The sequence below is a fragment of the Neodiprion fabricii genome, chromosome 6 (genome assembly GCF_021155785.1).
Source record: "Neodiprion fabricii isolate iyNeoFabr1 chromosome 6, iyNeoFabr1.1, whole genome shotgun sequence".
In the NCBI taxonomy this organism is placed as follows: Eukaryota; Metazoa; Arthropoda; class Insecta; order Hymenoptera; family Diprionidae; genus Neodiprion; species Neodiprion fabricii.
The window spans coordinates 13,725,049-13,742,364 of NC_060244.1; the positions used below are offsets into that span (position 1 = coordinate 13,725,049).

General features: G+C 38.9%; 1 long non-coding RNA gene across 1 annotated transcript; it reads right to left on the minus strand.

The window, feature by feature from the left end:
* Positions 1-11,847: 11,847 nt before the first annotated feature.
* On the minus strand, positions 11,848-15,356 carry LOC124184600. The gene is made up of 3 exons (XR_006871223.1): positions 15,296-15,356; positions 14,981-14,987; positions 11,848-11,858 (listed from the first exon to the last, which is right to left on the minus strand). It is a non-coding gene; the product is annotated as an uncharacterized LOC124184600 (long non-coding RNA).
* Between the last annotated feature and the right edge of the window lie 1,960 nt (positions 15,357-17,316).

Sequence of the window (17,316 nt, forward strand, 5' to 3'; positions counted from 1 at the left end):
TTTAACCATACGAAAATAGTATGTGAACCTTCAAATTTACCGTCGATTAATCCGTTTTCAAATCGGCAGCGTGGAATAGAAAATATTTCATTTAACGCAAGTCAAATATTTCGGGCCGAGAAACAGCGCCCGCCACGCTAGAAAAGGGTCAACTTTTGAATACGTCACCTGCTAAATTCGAAAACTAGAGACCTGTTATTTTGGCATCAAGCGTAGAAACATGTTTTCTAACGATACCAAAAAAAAAAAAAAATGGAAAATGTCTAAAGTTCATTTTTTGGATTTTGCCCACTTTTCTGAAATCTAGCCCACTGTGCGGCGGGAGACTAGTGTACAGTAAATTTCACCGACAATAAGGTAATCTCCTTCAACAAATATTGCTGTAGAACTGTGTGAAGGAAGCCCGGGCAGCGTTATCAGCCGGACATCTCCCCCAAGTAAAGGAGTTTGTATTACTACTGGGCTTTGAGGTGGGTCAGTTGTACATCTCCGGATAAGAAAACAGAAAAAAGAAATTCCGGACATTCTCGTTGTTGAAGACTACAGTGTAGTTCATCGAACGAGGAGCGTGCACGACTGGCATAATCAGCATCAGAAGTACAGCGATTTAACTAGTCAGCTAAATCCCCAGACCTCTATATAATTGAATTTTTTTCGTCGTGAATGGGGTAGGAATGGATCCGGATGCAGCGTTAAAGGAAACCAGGCCGGTGTCGAGGCGTCCGTGCAGCACGGGAAGAGCTACGAGCAGGGCCAGGGTACAGTCTAGCTCTGGGGTATTTCATGCCTCGCCGAATACAAGTTTTGCAAAATAACGGCATGCTCATTCCTTACTGAGGAACCTGTTCGACGTTTTATTCATAACTTATTGCATAGGACAGGCATGTAAGCACTATAACTTTAATGGTTTTTGGTTCAATGTGTAAAGATAATTTCGTGCTGTACACATTCTTCTGTACAGTTTTGGTTTCGTTTGTATAATTTGTTCTGTCCAATTCGGTAATTGCACTTGACCGCAATTGGTCTGCAAGATATACACTTCCTATAAAAATTATCCTTCAAGCTTTATAGCATTTACATAGTGTTGAATTAGTTACCCACATCAATAAGTCTGCTCAGATGCAGAGGAATGATGTTAGAAACTGAAAATTGCCTGCCTCCTATCACATCTTCATTTCAAAATCACTTCAGTCTTATTTTCATTTTATTAGGCTACTTATTTTTTTGAATTATTTTCTTTCTGGTTTTAATTTTGATTCTGTATTTTTCTGTGTGATATTAACTCATCGTCTGTGAAGAAAACTTTGTCATTGGTGAATGACAGACTCGTTCAGCATTAAAAGAGTAAAAAACTTTGTATCGAATACGATGGCATTACTTTTAATACATTGTATTGATGGTCTCATACTTTAAATGTTCTCTAGTCCAAGCTAGACTAGCAGTGTGTCCTTCAACTGCATAAAACGTTAGGCGCTTTTATAGGTTTTTTTCTAGATTCTCATATTTCTGATGTCTAATTAAACTATCTGTCACTTGTATTTCTACATCTCTAAATTCCAATATAAGAGAAACTGATAATTAGGAGTCTACTTCCGACATGTGTGAGCCACCTACATGGCCAAGCCTCTATCAATTGTAATGGGATTACGTTTAATAAGATAAATTGATGATCTCATACATTGAATGCTTCCTAGTAGAAGCGAAACCAGTCGTTTGTTTTTCGATTGTACAATTCTTTAAGTACTTTTATTTCACACTTTTCTCACTTTATGAGGAAGAGATTAAGTCTAACAAATCGATGATTTGAACTTTTGGGACAATTTTCTGCAACCAATCTCTCTTTTCTACTCTTTTCGTACACCGTCCGAGTGATGCACAACTCGAACTGAACCATCCCCTCAAATTTTTTGAACGATATACTTCTAAGCTCTAGGATGGACTACGGAAATTGCGTTGCAGCCATCAATTTTGGCTTTGATAATTGATGTGTAGACAATCCGATTCATACAGTGTCTTAAAAATGAAAGTTAAGGGTTGTGCTTCCGAGTAAAGTCAACTACAGCCACCTCTTTCAATATAAAGGTGTTTCCACAATGTCTACGGAAACCTTATACGTTAACGATAAGCTCCATCTTCAAACTATACGGGACGGCCGGAATGGGTCACCCAATTATTAAATGGCTTGTGTTCGACAATACGATCGTGAAAAATCGAATGTACGCCGATGTTTGAGCACAGGAATTGGCTTTAGCTTTAGATTCAAGGCGGATGGCAACAGGTCCGTACTTCAGGGATTCGTTTTGTTTTGAAGCCGATGATGGGGCATCCTGTAGAAATTCACTTTTTGTCAGCAACGGCTTGGGGTTTTTATCGTAGTAAGTAGGTTGGCAGTTTGCGTACATGTCACACAGGTGTTACGTTCTGATAACAACGTCACTACAATTTTTTTATTCACTTCAATATCTTACTATTTTCATTATTTTCGACTTAAACTGGATCTACAGATCTTGTGGGGTCTAGGTTCACGAACTTCAATGATCTGTTCTTATTGATTATTCATTCAATCTGTCTCAATATGGAATTCTGTTGTTGTGGGTCGTGCGGACTATCACTATGCGCATTTGAAATGATTTCTTCACACAACACTTCAATGTTAATACACGCGTTTTAACGATAAGAGATTTTTTCATTCGATTTTTGCGGTTTGGGCTTACAATTGTTTTTTTGACTCATACGATTCACTAATAAAATCACGTTAATTATACTAAAGTTCGAAGTTGATTTCAAATGATCTTCACTACTCGTGATTTCGATATGCTCTGAATTGTCCAAAGTCATAATTCGTTTTACTGCTGATTTAGTTGTGGTTTTTTTAGTGTCTGAAGTGATTCTTTGTTGCATCAGTCTAGCCTGAAGAAAGTTTTCAATACTAGGAGTTTTCAAAAGGACTTCTGTTGGTCTTTGGTTATGTAAGTGCCAGACGATGGGTCTTGAAGAAGCTATTCGACGTAGTGCTGACAAGATACTTAGTTGCAAAAATGCATTTCTGAGCTCTGAGAATAAAACTTTGTAAACATTCTTTTCCACGTTACTTACCTTCAGTCAGCGAGGTTTATGAACTTGGGTACTGCGAATTTCAATTATAGACTACGTGGTCTATGTGTGGATTAAACTTGAAGATGTGAGTTAAGAAGGAAAATTGTATACATATATTGCACAGCATAACATGAATATGAGCTCCGTGCGAAATTACGGAGGCATGTTATATGTGGATACTCCGTGCAAGACTGTTGCACACTGAGATGGTAACTGTATCCAGATCGATGTGGAACTCAAAACTACGGTTTGAGCATCTGAAGTTCTCGTAAGATAATTGCACGTCGGTAAGTTGTGGTACAAAGAGAGTACCGCCGTAAGTATGAGCTCGGACGTAACAAAGAAACGCGTACAGATTACGATTCATGTTGAAATTTTGTTAGGATAATGCGTTAGCAAAATCAGGTTCTCCGGCTGCGCCTGTACTTTCTCAATGTGTGTGAACGAAATCATAATTAAACACAAACAAACTAACTTATTAAATCCCGATGACATATAGGCGATACACATGTGAAGTTGTTCATTTCTCGTTTGTAGACACAAGTAGACCTACTGATACGGATATGTGTCAAGGTACAATTGTAATTTGTGAACTTATAACTAAGCGAAGTGACTTAACTACAAGTGCTGTACGAGAGTAACGTATACTCAAGGAATCGCGTCTTCAACACCGGGGGTGAAAGTGTAGCTCAGAGTGTGAAGCCTCAACGACTCGACGATTTGACGTTTCGACCGCGACGATTCGACAGCGGATGGTTTCATAGTTAAGTAATATTCAATATATAGACTGAACCCAGGAGGGTCGGAGGCAGTGCCAATTACCTCCATTAGTGGTCTGGCAGGGGTTGGAAAAAAAACCCACAGACGCCTACGTCACATTCGTGAGTCCCTCGGCGTGGGACCCTCAGCCTGCAGCCCTTGGCAAGGCCTCTGGCGTCCACATAGCTGCAACAACCAGGGAAAGCCCGAGGTCCGGAATTTGTTGAACGTGTCCAGGCCTTGTCTCTTTGGCTACCTTTCTAGGTATGGTTTATTGTTGGAATAGTCGACATGCATTTTTTATGGTACGTGAAAAACCCGTAGGCTGAAACCTGGCTTACGGTTGCCTCCCCTCACGGTGTGGAAAATTTCATGAGTCAATTCAGTGATATGTAAACTTTTATAACTATTGCTTAAGTATATTGGGCTAGGTGGTACCAAACAGTTTTGGATGACCGTATCGGTAAGATCGTAACTTTCAAAATAGCTTGATGTATATAATATTGCGATAATTGAAATGACTCGCGTGTTTGCTGGTCTTGTTCATTCGACTTCTTTAGAAACCCAATATGACATATCGAGCTTTTTCACGCTGAGTGGAAGTTCTTACAGTTCAATTTTGATTCGATATGGAAGAGAGTAGAGGATATTCGTACAATTCCCAACTCCGGATGCTTATCAAAATATGTTGACCTTTTTTCATATTCTAAATTTAGCAGGTCAAGTTTTCTTCAATCCGCGAATTTCAAAGACGGTACGACACATTCTACTATGATGATTACGATTTTCAATTCTCCCTCTCGAATCTGCACAATTACGCTTACATCAGTTTTTGATTTCGTTGAAAGTAAGTCATATTTGGCTTTGACAACGATCTTGCCGTAGTCTTCATCGAAACCTAAAATCATGCTGAGCGGTAATGATACTCAAAATTACCTTCGGCGTTAGTTGAATTTTTTTTCTCCTCTCCATGAAGCCATGTAACGTCCTTCGACAGCCAAATAGGATCAGCGTTCAGGGCAGCGTAGCCCATCATGACTCCTCGGGGCAAAATTGTTTTTTCTATCAATTTTGATGCCATCAATTTCGTCGCCATTTTTTTTCAAATTCATAACAAAGAGCGTTAATTGCAAAATATGTGATCACAGTTGCGGTACCATGAACTTTCAGAAGTCATCCATGGATATATACAAAACTTTTTCTGGCTAACATGCACAAGTCCTGATGCTGAACGGGGATTCGAATTCTATCGCTGACGTTGAGAGATGACGACGTCTAAGGCTTATGCATATGAATATGGTAATGCGCAATGAATTCACCAAAGGCGTCTTGTGTTTAGATGTTTAATATTTCTTTTCTCATATTATGTATTTATCGAAGTTTCCTTTTCAACAGCTATTAGGAACTTTACGATCCAAGGTATTAACAGTTCAAGACTCGATCGATGACTGACTTGATCGGGAGCTATTGACTTACTGTTATACCTACTGTTTGACTTTCTGATACATATAATATCCATTTTCTATTACGATTTGATGTGTAATGTTGCAGTTATAACTTTTTTACAAAAATTAACCGGGTCTCTGTCTTAATCTACTAACCAAAGCTAAACGTGACCTACGGTCTTGACGTTGATCCGAAGGTGAATGACGTGCGATGGAGCTTCCACGATCATATATCCTCGTGGGAAGGTCGGGAAAAACTTGTGCATAGTGTGTACTTACGCCCATTGACGTAGGCACTCATTGTAATGCTCCATTCAACTCGCAACGCCTTGATCTTAAGTATAACTACAGTCACGTCTGATTCATGACTTCAATTAGCTTCCAATACACGTGGTGTGAGTCTCAAGAGTCAAACAAGGGAATAATTTTATTTAAAGTTTATCATGTGGTTGCATGTGATTTCGCTACGTAATGTGATATTGTTGTGCTTGAATGCAGAGTCTAGTGTTTGTATTTATTTTCAAGTTTTGAAGTTGTGATATTTCTCTGAGTCTTAAATCGCATAACTGCCAGTAGGTATGGTAAGTACTTCATCATCTACGTAAGTCTTCTTGTGGCCAACATCAAGGTTGGGAAATAAATTGAAGGTTAACAATTCTATTCAGCCAAGAGTACAACCTCTATCACGAGTGAGTTCAATCGGTGGGAAATATTATACTTCAGAAATCGAAGAGGTTCTCCAAATCATTTACGTGAATAAATAATCCATGACTGCAAGTGATAGACTTTGCTGAATTACGTGTCATATTTATACACTTTACCGCTCTGAAGTTTTAGACACGAGAGTCCGGATTGAAATGCATCATTATCCTAGTACCTTTCATGATGGTGTTTAACGCTATTGACGCTGAGGTATTTCATGAGGTCTGAGGGTGGTATAATGTTGCGGAAACTGTCAAAGTGAATGACATTCTTGTCACGTCTCTTGTAAGCAACCCAATGAGTTTCTGGATTTTCTTAGTCATCAAAATTGACTATAGCTGATTCGTTTTTCCACGGATGGTCGTTGAGCAGTTCGTTCCGCATGAAAACACCGCAGAAATACGGAATCCTTTAGCTTTGCATATTTCACTGAATCCCAATCAATCGACGCTTGACGTGGCAGCTTCCTACCTAATTTTTTAAAATATGAGACCAACACACTTCATGCATTTTCAAATAAAGCTCTATACCCAGCGTGATATCTTCCATAGTTTTGTTGTACAGTTTGTTCTCTTTTAGTTCTCTTTTAGTAGTGCTAACATCGTTTACAGCTTTTTCTATATTTTCCGCACCACTGGCTGACATGGCTGTGGCACTGAGTCCAGCGAAAATAGGAATTAGAAATGGTGAAACCACTTTTCTCTGAAGGAACTGGTAGAACGCGCGGTATTCGCACTTTACATATACCACCCGCTTTTTAATAGCTTTTTGAACTTCTGTACGCGCAGACCCAATAGCTACTTTTGCATTTTTGCTTGCAGCCATGAATAGTTTAGCAACATTAATCATTTTTTCAAGGTCTCATTTGTCAGTTTTTGAATTCCTATCCCCAGTTTTGATTTTACTTTCATAGTATTGCACAAGTCGCTGCGTTTTCACTTGCATTCTCGTTCAGCGCCAAAACCCGTTTTCAAACTTTTTTAGCCAACACCCTATCAGTCGCGTTTCCGACTTTAAGATTCTTACGGTCTTACGAGTAATACTCATAGCTTACTGCAATGTCGTTTTTTTACAAGCTGCGACGACAAATCTGATTCCTGGATCACCCCGCACCACTTTGCTAACTTTGTACGAGGTCCACAGTACTGATAACCAGGTGCGTGGAATTAAACTGGAGGGTAATTGATGATTTCATCTACTAGACACTGGCTGCAATATAGGCATTTGCAGTTTGGTTGATTTTTGTAAAAGGTTATGTTCATGCTGTAATTAAAAGGAAGTGTTTGATAAAGAGATATTTATAGCAAATCTGTTCATTCATGTTCGAGATGTCGTTTGAGACACATCCTACTAAACTTCCCGTCGCGAACTTTGACAAACTTCAAGAGCAAAAAGTGAAAGGCACAAATGGCGCAGTACATTACTAACAAACAGTGTGCATTCAATATTTTGTGGGTCATCGAATTGTGGTAAAACTAACGTGTTGCTCACTCATAGCGTCATAAACCACTACAAAGGACTAATATTTTCAAATATTCATTTTAAAGGGTGTTTCTCGACTTTATAAAAGAAATATACGGAGATTTCTCGGTGACTGCGGTCATTGAGATGAAAACATGAAACTGACGTTTTAAATTTGATGTATTTAAAGTATTTAACTCATTTAAAATTCTTCCACTAACCGAAGTACCAATTGCTAGAGAAATTGTCAGAGAATGTTGAAAGTATGGAGTATTTTTTTTGTCCCGAACATGAGCATACGATGACGTCGGACAAATCATGGATCCACCGCAATAAACATATTTCAAGATATATCGTACACAAAGCAGAACAATGCTAGAGCCTATTTCTACATGGGCAGGTATTACAACGTTAACTGCCCTCATCTTTGTTGGACATATGCGCGTATTCTCAAACATCTCGTACACCACAACATAACCTTACTTATATTATTTTAAAATGACAATATGAAACTGTAACATGTACAAAACAACCATATGAATACCAATTTCTGTTCATTCAAATTATCTTGATTTTTCCTTCAGCCTGGAAAAGTTACAAGATCTTGCGTTTTCAATAAGGAGATGCAGTGCACTGCAGACTCAGTTGCATCAGCAAGCAGAGCTCCAAAAGTCCTAAGCAAAAAAAAAAAAAAACATCACACATCATATGGTTCAAATAAGTGCAGCGATCCATCGAAAACACAGATCGCTGAAGTCGGACAGGAAATCTACCGCTCCAAAATTGATCTACGTTTTCAAACTACAATAGACTTCGTTGCAAGAACTTTGGAATATTACAAGAAATACTAAACTTTTGAAACGAGAAGTAATACAAATCAAAAAACAAATGGAACAAACGAAAAATAATCGGAAAATAAAACAATTTCGGAGATACATGATCCCTTTGCTTCAGCAGAAGATGCAAAAATCAGACAAACACCGGTTGAAAAAACCGAGGGTGAGTATTTCAAAATCATCTAAGGTATGAAGAGGAAAATTGAAGGAGACAACGTATACGATATATGAAACCTCTCAAACAATAGAATTATGATTGATGGTTCGTTGATGAGTTTCGAGGGCGACGGTATACGTATGACAGGAGTATAACAAGGCCGGTTCTGCGTAAAAACACCTTCTTTACCGAACAAGCCGACCAATCCGCCGATACGTGCATCCCAGACGCGAACCCTTTAAGGTTACCCCCATTCCCGTGAGACAAAATGTGCTCTGCCGACCGCTCGTCGGTAAGAAAATCTCCCAAATGACCATTATCGTCGGTGAAAAATCCTCCAAATGACCATGATTGTCGGTAAAAAATCCTCCGAATGACTATGATCGTCGGTAAAAAATGGTTAAAATTGCCGTGGTGTTACCCCTTGTGGGATAAATTGTGCTCTTTGTCGGTAAAGAAAATCATGCTCATCGAGCGGGATCGATAACTGCATTACCAAGCACTCCGTAAATCCTCAGACGTTCGAGCGGACCCCGTGGATCCTCGAACCAGAGATGAGTAGGGAGATCTCCAACGCTCGGCCTTTCGTGATACCAGCTAGGTTGGAGCGTCGACGTGACACCTAGGCGGCCATGCACTGAAAGGTGGCCCACAATCGTGCATATATAGATATACTCGGTTGCTCGAGCAAGCGGTTGCTAATCGCATCCTCGTCCCCGCTCGCACAAATGTTTCCAGGAATGCAAGAATTGGGATTTTTATGTTTCAATTGTGAATGTCAGCGAATAAAAGTATCTCCAGATTTGATAAATTTTGGATTCAATTAGCGGACGCTGAACCAAAATAATTAACCATTCCCAGCCCGAATACTTTTTTTTTTTCTTTTTAATAAATATTCTTTTTTTATTGATATGAAAATATGTGACGCCTGGTGTTCTCGAATATTTGTATACACAGTCTATGGAAAAATATACGAAGCCAGCTCGATAACATTTATGCAAAATGTGCAATGGGCAAGTGGTTGGAGGAAATTTTTTTTTTTCTCGAACTGAATCTTCCAGAGAACCATCAGCGAATTCCAAGCAAGCTCCATAAACATACCGAGCAAACGCGCGATCACGGACGTAGCTGTGGTATGGCTGAGTGGATACCACATGAGGATGAATTTTCAATCACAGGTTTTTGCGCGAAGTTTTCCTGTATTTAGATTAATTACTGCTGCCGTTGCTATAATACTGCATTCAAGTCTCAAACAAAACACTGAAAAATAAGTTAACCACTTAATGTAAAACAAAATGTTAGATCGAGCTTAAATTTAAGCCGGAGTTACATAAACTAAGATAATTACAAGTGCAATATTGTAAATATTGAACATTCATTGTTCATCTAAATAAATATGGTTTCCTCCTCAAAAAAAAAAAAAAAAAACATGAGGATGGAGTGATGCGGGACACGGGTTCGATCGCAGTTCACTCTTTTTTTTTTTATTTTTAAATTCAATCCCGGCTTTTTTTTTGTATTTTCGGAGAGAAAAAACAAATCAACGAAAGAAAATTTCGAGAGCCGGTCGAATTTTTCCTTCTTTCCTTTTGCTTTTTTTTTACTGAACCCACCTTTTTTGTAGTGGGGGTAACCCAGAAGAGAACAAATAATTGAAACAATAAAATTCCGAGAGCGAATCGATTTGTTCCCCGTTATTGGCGCCTCTTTTTTGATAAGGAAAAGTTTTGACAGTAATGTAAAATAGAGATTACTAAACACAAATGTATTGTTTTTTAATAACATCGGCCTACAAAAAAAAAGTGGTCTGTACTTTTGACCGGACCTACCTATCTTTATGTATTTTGACGCGCTCAATCCGAATCTGAAATAAGTTTTGCCCGTACACCCTCAAAATTTTGAGTAAATTGCAAAAACCATAAAAATCGCCAAAAATTAGCATTTTTGGTAAGAAAAAAATTTATGGAAGTATAGTCCAAGTATGATTTTTATGCATTTTGGTCCGCTAAACCCAAATCTGAAGTTTATTCAACCATAAGCCTTTTGAAATTTAATTCGGCCGGTGTTATTAAAAAACAATACATTTTTTTTTAGTAATCTCTATTTTCCATTACTGTCAAAACTTTTCCTTATTAGAAAAAAAAAAACGCCTGTTTTATATCAGTCTTGACGAGCATTTCTTAAGAAGTTTGAGAGACGCGAGATCGGAACGACAAAATTATTTCAGTAGCAACAATGTATGGACCCCTCTCCTTTTCTGATATTGGCAGCCAGTTAAGAGGCTTCACAGTGTTCAGTTTAGTGCCAGCAGCTCTCGAGGGAGCAAAATGGTAAGTGAATTACATAATTATTATTAAAATGGTTTCGAAAAAAAAAAAAAGAAAAAATGATCGAAAATGTGTACTATATTCTTGGGCACTAGAATGTAATTCCCCACACATCTTATTCCTATACAATCAAAAATAAAAACTTCTGACAATTCAAGGAAAATTAAATAAAGTATAAAATACGACTACAGGTCCTTCCCTTTTTTTCTCTTCTCAATCTATAAAGTAAATAGACGATCGTCAAACCTGCCGGTTTTTCCATACATGTAAAATAATTATGTAATTCACTTACCATCTTGCTACCTCGAGAGCTGCTGGCACTAAACTGAACACTGTAAAGCCTCTTAACTGGCTGCCAATATCAGAAAAGGAGAGGGGTCCATACATTGTTGCTACTGAAATAATTTTGTCTTTCCGATCTCGCATCTCTCAAACTTCTTAAGAAATGCTCGTCAAGACTGATATAAAATGGGCGTTTTTTTTTTTTTTTTAATGAGGAAAAGTTTTGACAGTAATAGAAAATCGAGATTACTAAAAAAAAATGTATTGTTTTTTAATAACACCGGCCGAATTAAATTTCAAAAGGCTTATGGTTGAATAAACTTCAGATTTGGGTTTAGCGGACCAAAATGCATAAAAATCATACTTGGACTATACTTCCATAAATTTTTTTCATACCAAAAATGCTAATTTTTGGCGATTTTTATGGTTTTTGCAATTTACTCAAAATTTTGAGGGTGTACGGGCAAAACTTATTTCAGATTCGGATTGAGCGCGTCAAAATACATAAAGATAGGTAGGTCCGGTCAAAAGTACAGACCACTTTTTTTTTGTAGGCCGATGTTATTAAAAAACAATACATTTGTGTTTAGTAATCTCTATTTTACATTACTGTCAAAACTTTTCCTTATCAAAAAAGAGGCGCCAATAACGGGGAACAAATCGATTCGCTCTCGGAATTTTATTGTTTCAATTATTTGTTCTCTTCTGGGTTACCCCCACTACAAAAAAGGTGGGTTCAGTAAAAAAAAAGCAAAAGGAAAGAAGGAAAAATTCGACCGGCTCTCGAAATTTTCTTTCGTTGATTTGTTTTTTCTCTCCGAAAATACAAAAAAAAAGCCGGGATTGAATTTAAAAATAAAAAAAAAAAGAGTGAACTGCGATCGAACCCGTGTCCCGCATCACTCCATCCTCATGTTTTTTTTTTTTTTTTTTGAGGAGGAAACCATATTTATTTAGATGAACAATGAATGTTCAATATTTACAATATTGCACTTGTAATTATCTTAGTTTATGTAACTCCGGCTTAAATTTAAGCTCGATCTAACATTTTGTTTTACATTAAGTGGTTAACTTATTTTTCAGTGTTTTGTTTGAGACTTGAATGCAGTATTATAGCAAAGGCAGCAGTAATTAATCTAAATACAGGAAAACTTCGCGCAAAAATCTGTGATTGAAAATTCATCCTCATGTGGTATCCACTCAGCCATACCACAGCTACGTCCGTGATCGCGCGTTTGCTCGGTATGTTTATGGAGCTTGCTTGGAATTCGCTGATGGTTCTCTGGAAGATTCAGTTCGAGAAAAAAAAAAATTTCCTCCAACCACTTGCCCATTGCACATTTTGCATAAATGTTATCGAGCTGGCTTCGTATATTTTTCCATAGACTGCGTATACAAATATTCGAGAACACCAGGCGTCGCATATTTTCATATCAATAAAAAAAGAATATTTATTAAAAAGAAAAAAAAAAAGTATTCGGGCTGGGAATGGTTAATTATTTTGGTTCAGCGTCCGCTAATTGAATCCAAAATTTATCAAATCTGGAGATACTTTTATTCGCTGACATTCACAATTGAAACAAAAAAATCCCAATTCTTGCATTCCTGGAAACATTTGTGCGAGCGGGGACAAGGATGCGATTAGCAACCGCTTGCTCGAGCCACCGAGTATGTCTATATATGCACGATTGTGGGCCACCTTCAGTGCATGGCCGCCTAGGTATCAGGTCGGAAATGGGCCACCTTCGGTGCGTGGCCGCCTAGGTGTCACGTCGACGCTCCAACCTAGCTGGCATCACGAAAAGCCGAGCGTTGGAGATCTCCCTACTCATCTCTGCTCGAACGTTCGACCGAGAATCCTGGCATGTGTCAGGTTTTGAGAGCTTCCAGAAGATTCGAGAAGATTTTCGCGGCCTTGAACAAATCTAGACTGACAAACAATTTGTCCGACGTGTTTCGACTCGACGGTGAGCGGCATGCGGTCAAAGGATTTCGATGCGACGTTGAATTCTGAAAGGTTCTGAAATTTGTATGCGGCGGCTTCGACCCTGAACGAATGTAGGCTGACAAACAATGCGTTCGATAAGTTTCGACTTGACGGCGAGCGGTCCGGGACCGTGAGAAAGAGCTTCTTTGACCCTGAAGGATTCCCGAATCGTCCGCCGAAAACAATACTCGGAATCGTCCGACGAGTTTCGACTTGACGGTGAGCGGCCTGCGGACGACGGATGCTGTGCGACGTTGAATTCTGGAAGGTTCTGGAATAAACTCTTAACTAGCAGGACAGAGGTTCTGAATTGACGGTTGATGTTGACGATGCGAAATATTTTATTGAAAAAAACAACTTAAGATTACAGTTTTACATGAAATTCATAATGCTGATATATGAGTGTAATGACATGTTTCTTACTCAACGGTATCGTACCCATGCTTTAGGCAATGAAAATAAATAACAGTTCGAGTAGATACCGATTGTCTTTTGTATTTAAGTAAAAAATTTCGCAGTAACAATACGTTTTGAGCTGCACAGTTTGGATGCAATATAGCATGATGCGTACAGTTTGAATTCGCGTCTGACATTTTATTCAATTTCTGCAACGACGGACAACCCAAATCCATCAAATCAACGACTTCAACTTTTTCACCAAGAATTTTCTGCAGCCAACTTTTCTTCTCCAAACCTTTTACGTAAACTGTTGGAGCATTACGCAGCGACATACATTCGATGGTGAAGTAGAGCTTCTCGAAAGGTGAATCACCACCTTCCCAGGATAGTCAATGATAATTCCGCGACAGCCACAAATATTCGCTTTTGAATGGAGAGAGTGAATAATTCCAATCGTACGAAGGTTCAAAGAGAAGAATTGACGGATTGGTATCTTCGTCGAGTGACACAACTGCCAACTCTTTTGGTGTGGACTCCATCGTGATAAATACCGAATCGATTGTCACAACGTTCAAGGTTTTCATACCAATTTCCTCACCCCATCACTCAGCGGGTTATATTCAATTATTCGATCATGTAAAATCAAGCAGTAGGCAGACGTACCAGTAGGAAAGTTATTTTTAGCCTCAAATTCGATACGAATATCTACCGGTCCAGATTTCAGAGCCTCGTTTTGTTTCGAACAATCGATGGGAATCAAAGGTTCGTACTGTAGAAATTCGCTCTTCGTCAACAGAGGCTTCGGTTCTTCGCCGTAATAGGTAGCTTAAAAAATTGCGTACATCTCGTACAGTAATGCAAAGCGATTGTGACTTATGTCCAAGTTCAGGTTACCGTACGGATAATACTCGGAATTCAAGAAGAGCTTGACGTCAGTAATGTTACAATGACCAAGATGACTGGCATTTTTGCCGGCTTTGTCTTTTCAGTTCGTTTGAGAACCGAGCATGACAAATCGCGGTTTTTCCAAATGGGTGGACGTTATCACAATCCAAACGTGTTTCGTGGTTACTAGTAGCAAAGGATATTCGTACAACTCCCAACTGCAGAAGCTCATGGAGACTGGTGTATATTTTTCAATGAAATTCAACAGTGCGATTTCTCGTTGATCCGAGAACTTCGCACAGGGTACTAACCATTCCACCTGATCGATCACGATTCCAGAGTCTTTGCCTTGATTTTGAACGATGGCATTTAAATCACTTCTTGACCTTGTAAGAATCAGCTCGTGTTTCGCGTTAACGATGATCTTGCGATAGTCTTCAGCGAAGCTCGATATCATGCTCAAGGGAATAACCATGTCAAAGTTGCCATCGGCATCAGTTAATTTTTTCGTTTCCTGAACATCGAGCCATCCAGCATTTTCCATAAGCCAACTTTGACCAGGGTTGAGCAAAGCAAAACCTTTCAGGAGACTGGTCAGACCAACTTTCTTACATTTATTAATCTCGACAGCGTTTAGTTCGTACCGTACATCTTAAAACAAATGGCAGATGGCGTTATTGACTAAAGTTGTGATCGCTGCTGTAGTGCCGTCAGATTTGAGCTATTTTCCAGAGAAATGCAGCAAACTCTTGCTCGGTAATACCCATAAATCCTTATGCTAAACGGTGATTTGAATCTCGTCGCTATTGTTGAAAGTTGACGATGCGTACGGTTCGTGTGTGTGTATTTCTTGGGGGGCGATTGATTCGCCATAGCCGACAGGTATTTAAGTGCTCAATATTTCCTCCTCCTTGGTACGTAGCAGACAACGAAACAGCAGAATCGGAGTTTTATTTGACGGTGTTACGTCCGTGAGTAGAATTACTCCTGAGCGGTAAGAGTAAACTGGTTGGCTTCGCTTTTACGTTCCAGGTCAACCGGAAATTAGGATGAGGATTGAATAACGTAGGGTTTGTTTGAGATATTACTTGTATATTTATTTCGAGGAAGCTCAGAAAGCAGTAAAAACGAAGTGTGCTGTATGAACCTATGTAAGAAGTCTAGATATGACGTTGTTGAGAGTTAGAATAGGAGTGTCCTCCGAGACGTGAAACGTACGGGTGCAGAAAAGGTGTGACAATGCTAGAGGTAGGGAATGGAATTTGATGAGTAAGCGCGATAGTGAATAGCGTGAGACTACGTAGAGATAAGAGGACAGAACAGAGACCATGAGATTAATGTAAGAACTGTGGGAGAGTGAGCGAGTATGAAAAATAGAGAGAAGTGGTATGCTGGACGTAACAACCCCCCCGTCAGAGGGAGCATAGCGGTAGATATGGTCCCGAATATGGAAAGCAAGAAGGTGGAAATGTCATATACAGTAGTGAAACATGATTTCAAAGTATGTGCTTAAAATTAGTTTTACAATCTTTCTTATTATAGATAGTGTATGGTATTTATAATCTGAATATAATATGTTATCCGTACATATGAAAATGATAATTGGTGTGTGTTTACAAGTATGTAATCGCAGTATAAATGTAGAATGAATATTGATTGATGCGTTTAGCAACATTAGTTGGATATTTGAGGATAAGTGTTTGTAATAGTAAGTTTATGTTTGAGATAGTATGGTTCATATTCTGGATTGCGTATGAGCGTGAGGCATATAGTTATAATACTATGGTTATATAATGTTGTTTAAAGCTAGCCGCCTAGGGTTAATGTGCGTGGAAGCGGGTTAGTACACTTAAGATTAAACAACAATAATTTTTTTTCTTGATTCGCTGAGTCTTAAGTAAAACTACTTTTTTTTTTTTTTTTTTTTTTAATCGAGTTCGACCTATTCGTACAATGATATCGGTTATGATTGTAGATATATTTTAGGCTAATTGTAAACTAAGGGTATAAGATCGTCATTATAATCATTTCAATGCAGTAGTGTACACAAGCTTATATTTACTTATGTCTGTTTGGCAGCGCAACAGCAGATCTTGGTAGCAATATGGTAGTTGCCTATTTATAGTAAGGTTTTCGTAAGGTTTCAAGTACTGGTGAGTTTAAAGGAAGCGAAGGTGGTGTGTGAGGAACTCCATCATGGGTTTTTACTTCGTTGGGAATGGGAAGGACAGAAGAAGTAGGTGGGTGGATAATATTTAGCTCGATTGGATTGTCATACCCTGTTTGTATGGCTCTAAATGTCCGGTTCGTTTTTTTTGCTTCACAATGTGTGCACAGAGTAATGACCTTGCTGAGGCATGAGTGACGGTAGACTAAGTATAGGGTTGCGAGAGACAGTAAACCTACACCGCTGTAAGTAAGAGCGTCTTTGATGTGAAACATATAGCGCTGTGTGCGATGGTGTGTGCTGATATCAGTAGCTTGTTTTACGATATCATGCAGCGATAGTCCGGTATTGGCCAAGGCATGTACATTTATGTGCGAGGTTTTGTGGAGTGGGGGGATTGCAATTGAGGATAAATTTGTGATTTCATTTAAATTAAGGTTTTTGTATATCCGGTCCAGATCGAGGGTAAAGTTCGGGATGTATGAGTGGGTTTCAGATGAGGTCGAATACCTAGTTGTGGAGAGTGTTACCTCACCTGTGTGACCGGTGCACTTGTTATTTAGTCTAATATTCCGGCTCCTGAAATGGTGATTCGCGAGGTGTGGTCGTTCGGACATAATGTGTGTACGGTTTCTGGTTTTGCTGAAGAAAATATCCAAGCGTTTGTGACGGAAAGTTCCGTCCAATATGTGCCCTCGAAAGATGTTAGTCTAACGTCGCAATTTTTTGTTACTGATTGTGAGGAGTGGAGAAACAAGTCGACTTCGCATATCTTGTGGATTCCGCTGTGTAATAGTGGTTGACTTTGTCTGC